Raw genomic sequence first — 6,374 nt, 5'->3', positions numbered from 1 at the left:
ATTCAATGAGTAATTTACTGAGATTTTATTGAGTAATTGACCGTGAAATTATGAAAAATTTACTTCGAATTTCCTAAATAATTACTGAGGATTTACTAGGAATTTACTCAGTAATTAATTGAGAATTATTGAATAATTTACTGAGAATTTACTGGGAATTTATTGGGAATTTTCTAAGTAATTTACTTTATAATTTTCTGGGAATTTTCTGAGTAATTTAATGAGAATTTACTGAGTAATTTACCGAGTAATTTACTGCGAATTTACTGAGTGATTTACTCATAATTTACTTAGCAATTTACTGGGTAATGTTTTGACTAATTTACTGAGAATTCAATGAGTAATTTACTGAGATTTTATTGAGTAATTTACCGTGATATTATGAAAAATTTATTTCAATTTTTCTAAATAATTTACTGGGGACTTACTAGGAATTTACTATGTAATTAATTGAGAATTTACTGAACAATTTAGTGAAAATTTCTTGGGAATTTAATTAGTAATTTACTGGGAATTTATTGAGAATATTCTAAGTAATTTACTGAGAATTTTTTGGGAATTTACTGAGTAAATTATCGAGTAATTTTCTGGGAATTTACTGAGTGATTTACTCCGAATTTACTTAGTAATTTACTTAGCAATTTACGGGGTAATGTTCTGAGTAATTTACTTAGAATTCATTGAGTAATTTACTGAGATTTTATTGAGTAATTTACCGTGAAATTAGGAAAAATTTACTTCGATTTTTCTAAATAATCTACTGAGGATTTACTAGGAATTTACTGAGTAATTAATTGAGAATTTAATGAGTAATTTACTGAGAATTTCTTGGGAATTTAATTAGTGATTAACTGGGAATTTACTAAGTAATTTACTTAGAATTTACTAGGAATTTATTGAGTATTTTCTAAGTAAATTACATTATAATTTACTGAGTAATTTACCGGGTATTTACTGGGACTTTACTGTGTGATTTACTCGGAATTTACTGAGTAATTTACTTAGCAATTTACTGGCTAATGTTTTAACTAATTTACTGAGAATTCAATGAGTAATTTACTGAGATTTTATCGAGTAATTTACCGTGAAATTATGAAAAATTTATTTCAATTTTTCTAAATAATTTACTGAGGATTTACTAGGAATTTACAGAGTAATTAATTGAGAATTTACTGAATAATTTACTAAGAATTTCTTGGGAATTTAATTAGTAATTTACTAACAATTTACTAAGAAATTTACTGAGAATTTACTCGGAATTTATTGAGAATTTTCTAAGTAATTTACCGAGTAATTTACTGAGTGATTTACTCAGAATTTACTGAGTAATTTACTTAGCAATTTATTGGGTAATGTTCTGAGTAATTTACTGAGAATTCAATGAGTAATTTACTGAGATTTTATTGAGTAATTTACCGTGAAATTATGAAAAATTTACTTTGAATTTTTTAAATAATTTACTGAGGATTTATTAGGAATTTACTGGGTAATTAATTGAGAATCTAATGAGTAATTTATTGAGAATTTCTTGGGAATTTAGTTAGTAATTTACTAAGAAGTTACTATGTAATTTACTTAGAATTTACTGGGAATTTATTGAGAATTTTCTAAGCAATTTACTTTATAATTTACTTAGAATTTTCTGGGAATTTACTGAGTAATTTACCGAGTAATTTACACGGAATTTACTGAGTGATTTACTCGGAATTTAATGAGTAATTTACTTAGCAATTTGCTGGGTAATGTTCTGAGTATTTTGGTGAGACTTCAATGAGTACTTTGCTGAGATTTTATTGAGTAATTTTTCGTGAAATTATGAAAAAATTACTTTGAATTTTCTAAATAATTTACTGAGGATTTACTAGGAATTTACTGAGTAATTAAGTGAGCATTTACTGAATAATTTACTGAGAATTTCTTGGGTATTTAATTAGTAATTTACTGAGAATTTACTAAGTAATTTACTGAGAATTTACTGGGAATTTATTGAGAATTTTCTAAGTAATTTACATTATAATTTACTGAGAATTTTCTGAGAATTTACTGAGTAATTTAATGAGAATTTACTGTGTAATTTATCGAGTAATCTACTTGGAATTTACTGAGTGATTTACTCGGAATTTACTGAGTAATTTACTTAGCAATTTACTAGGTAATGTTCTGAGTAATTTACTGAGAATTCAATGAGTAATTTACTGAGATTTTATTGAGTAAAATTATGAAAAATTTACTTCGAATTTTCTAAACAATTACTGAGGATTTACTAGGAATTTACTCAGTAATTAATTGAGAATTTACTAAATAATTTACTGAATAATTTACTGAGAATTTTTTGGGAATTTACTGAGTAATTTAATGAGAATTAACTGAGTAATTTACCGAGTAATTTACTGGGAATTTACTGGGTGATTTACTCAGACTTTACTGAGTAATTTACTTAGCAATTTAGTGGGTAATGTTTTGACTAATTTACTGAGATTTCAATGAGTAATTTACTGAGATTTTATTGAGTAATTTGTTGTGAAATTATGTAAAATTTACTTCGAATTTTCTAAATAATTTACTGAGGATTTACAAGGAATTTACTGAGTAATTAATTGAGAATTTAATGAATAATTTACTGAGAATTTCTTGGGAATTTAATTAGTAATTTACTGAGAATTTACTAAGTAATTTACTTAGAATTTACTGGGAATTTATTGAGTATTTTCTAAGTAATTTACATTATAATTTACTAAGAATTTTCTAGGAATTTACTGAGTAATTTAATGGGAATTTACTGAGTAATTTACCGAGAAATTTACTGGGAATTTACTGAGTGATTTACTCGGAATTTACTGAGTAATTTGCTTAGCAATTTACAAGGTAATGTTCTGACTATTTTACTGAGAATTCAATGAGTAATTTACTGAGATTTTATTGAGTAATTTACCGTGAAATTATGAAAATTTTATTTCGATTTTTCTAAATAATTTATTGAGGATTTACTAGGAATTTACTATGTAATTAATTGAAAATTTACTGAACAATTTAGTGAAAATTTCTTGGGAATTTAATTAGTAATGTACTTAGAATTTACAAAGTAATTTACTAAGAATTTACTGGGAATTTGTTGAGAATTTTCTCAGTAATTTACTTTATAATTTACTGAGAATCTTCTGGGAATTTACTGAGTAATTTACCGAGTAATTTTTTGAGAATTTACTGAGTGATTTACTCCGAATTTACTTAGTAATTTACTTAGCAATTTACTGGGTAATGTTCTTAGTAATTTACTAAGAATTCAATGAGTAATTTACAGAGATTTTATTGAGTAATTTACCGTGAAATTAGGAAAAATTTACTTCGTTTTTTTTAAATAATTTACTGAGGATTTACTAGGAATTTACTGAGTAATTAATTGAGAATTTACTGAATAATTTACTGAGAATCTCTCGGAAATTTAATTAGTAATTTACTGAGAATTTGCTAAGTAATTTACTGGGAATTTATTGAGAATTTTCTAAGTAATTTACTTTATAATTTACTGAGAATTTTCTTTGAATTTAATGAGAATTTACTGAGTAATTTACCGAGTAATTTACTTAGAATTTACTAAGAGATTTACTCGGAATTTACTGAGTAATTTACTTAGCAATTTACTGGGTAATGTTCTGAGTAATTTACTGAGAATTCAATTAGTAATTTACTAAGATTTTATTGAGTAATTTACCGTGAAATTATAAAAAATTTACTTCGAATTTTCTAAATAATTTACTGAGGATTTACAAGAAATTTACTGAGTAATTAATTGAGAATTTAATGAATAATTTACTGGGAATTTCTTGGGAATTTGATTAGTAATTTACTGAGAATTTCCTAAGTAATTTACTTGGAATTTACTGGAAATTTATTGAGTATTTTCTAAGTAATTTACATTATAATTTACTGAGAATTTTCTATAATTTATTGAGTAATTTAATGAGAATTTGCTAAGTAATTTGTTGAGTAATTTACTGAGAATTTACTATGTGATTTACTCGGAATTTACTGAGTAATTTACTTAGCAATTTACTGGGTAATGTTTTGACTAATTTATTGAGAATTCAATGAGTAATTTACTGAGATTTTATTGAGTAATTTATCGTGAAATTATGAAAAATTTATTACGATTTTTCTAAATAATTTACTAAGGATTTACTAGGAATTTTCTGAGTAATTAATTGAGAATTTACTGAATAATTTACTAAGAATTTCTTGGAAATTAATTTGTAATTTACTGAGAATTTACTCGGAATTTATTGAGAATTTTCTAAGTAATTTACCGAGTAATTTACTGAGTGATTTACTCAGAATTTACTGAGTAATTTACTTAGCAATTTATTGGGTAATGTTCTGAGTAATTTACTGAGAATTCAATGAGTAATTTACTGAGATTTTATTGAGTAATTTACCGTGAAATTATGAAAAATTTACTTCGAATTTTCTAAATAATTTACTGAGGATTTACTAGAAATTTACTAGGTAATTAATTGAGAATTTAATGAATAATTTATTGAGAATTTCTTGGGAATTTAATTAGTAATTTACTTCGAATTTACTGAAAATTTATTGAGAATTTTCTAAGTAATTTACTTTATAATTTACTGAGAATTTTCTGAGAATTTACTGAGTAATTTGCCGAGTAATTTACACGGAATTTACTGAGTGATTTACTCGGAATTTACTGAGTAATTTACTTAGCAATTTACTGGGTAATGTTCTGAGTATTTTGGTAAGAATTCAATGAGTACTTTACTGAGATTTTATTGAGTAATTTATCGTGAAATTATGAAAAATTTATTTTGAATTTTCTAAATAATTTATTGAGGATTTACTAGGAATTTATTGAGGAATTAATTGAGAATTTATTGAATAATTTACTGAGAATTTGTAACAATCCACATTTTATGTTTTAGTCATGCTTGCATGCATTTGTATGTTTTGCCATGTTAAGATGCTGTAACGACCCATATTCATGTCATGGTCATGTTCATGTCCATTTACATAACCTTGTCTTGTTAAGTTGCATTCATGAATCTTGCCTTGTTTGCTTAAGTATTGCTTGCATGTTTTGTTCCTTCCCTGCTAAGTTAAGCCTAGGTTATGTTAAGCCTAGATCATTCCAAGCCGAGGTCATCTTCAGTCTAGAAGTATCTTGGAACCCCTTTGTTTGACCTCTACCTTTGCCTTGGCATATTGGCCGAGATGTCATTATCTAGGCCGAGGTGTTAATCACCAAGGCCGAGATGTGTATTATCTAGGCCGAGATGTTACCTTTGCACCTGAGTGATCTTGTCCTGGAGTGGTATGACCTAGACCGAGGTGTGGCACATCTAGGCCAAGGTGTGGCATAGCTTAGTCAAGTGTTGTCCTTTCTAGCCGAGGTCATTGTCACCCTACTTGCCAAAGCTTTGCCCTTAGCCGAGATCATCACTTGCCGGAGTGCCCTTACCGTCTAACTTGTTGAATACACTTTGTCATAGTCTTGTCTTGTCAATCTATCATCTTTTTGAGGAGAGCCAACCAGCCGTTGCCACGTGTCCGAGCTGAGTGTTAAGTCAGCCGATAGAGAGAGAAAACCTATCATTTGTTATACCCTTACTTTTGAAGAGGAGAGAGAAGCTCTAGAAGAGGGAGAGGAGTTCTTGAGGGAGAGTGGATTTCCAAGCTTGATTCCTAGAGATCAAACCGTTAGATCCGTGTTCTAAGGTTAGATTCTTGATCTGCGCATGTTATTCCTTATGTTTATGATATTGCATTGCATGATTGAATATGATTTGTAAGCCATGTATTGCTTTGAAGTTCGGTTTTAGAAAGAGAAAACAGCATTCATGTGTTCTTCAAGAAAAGTCATGTTTTGATCCGAAAGCTCATGCCTAGATCCATGTTTTTGTGATTGTTTTCACATGATCTTCAAGTATGGGTACCTAGGTCCATGTTTTCGAACTCATAGCATGAAATCCCAGATTTTTGTAACAAAGAAGTTATGATTTTAGCATCCATGTTCTTCCTGATCTTCATGTTCATGTTCTTCCTGTTCTTCACGGGTGGAAACCCAGATCTCACTTCCCGAGGTGTAGTCGCCGAGATCACTCTTACCTAGACCTCACACTTAGGCCAAGCATCGTATCTCACCTTGGCCTACCTTGCATGATCACTTACACCTTGAGCTTGTCTTGTGCGCACCTCGACATGCAGCCGCACGCCGAAGCTTAGGTAATCACACCTCGGCCAGGAGGTGTGGGACCTCGGCAAAGACCTGGTTGGTACCCAGCATGTCTCCTGACATGTAAAACAGTGTTTTGACTCCCAGCATGTTTTCCCGAGATCATTTGCATGCATGTAAGACTTGT

This window comes from Camellia sinensis, chromosome 4 (assembly GCF_055761805.1).
Source record: "Camellia sinensis isolate YWXY chromosome 4, ASM5576180v1, whole genome shotgun sequence".
Lineage (NCBI taxonomy): Eukaryota > Viridiplantae > Streptophyta > Magnoliopsida > Ericales > Theaceae > Camellia > Camellia sinensis.
Note: the sequence above shows the minus strand (reverse complement) of the source record.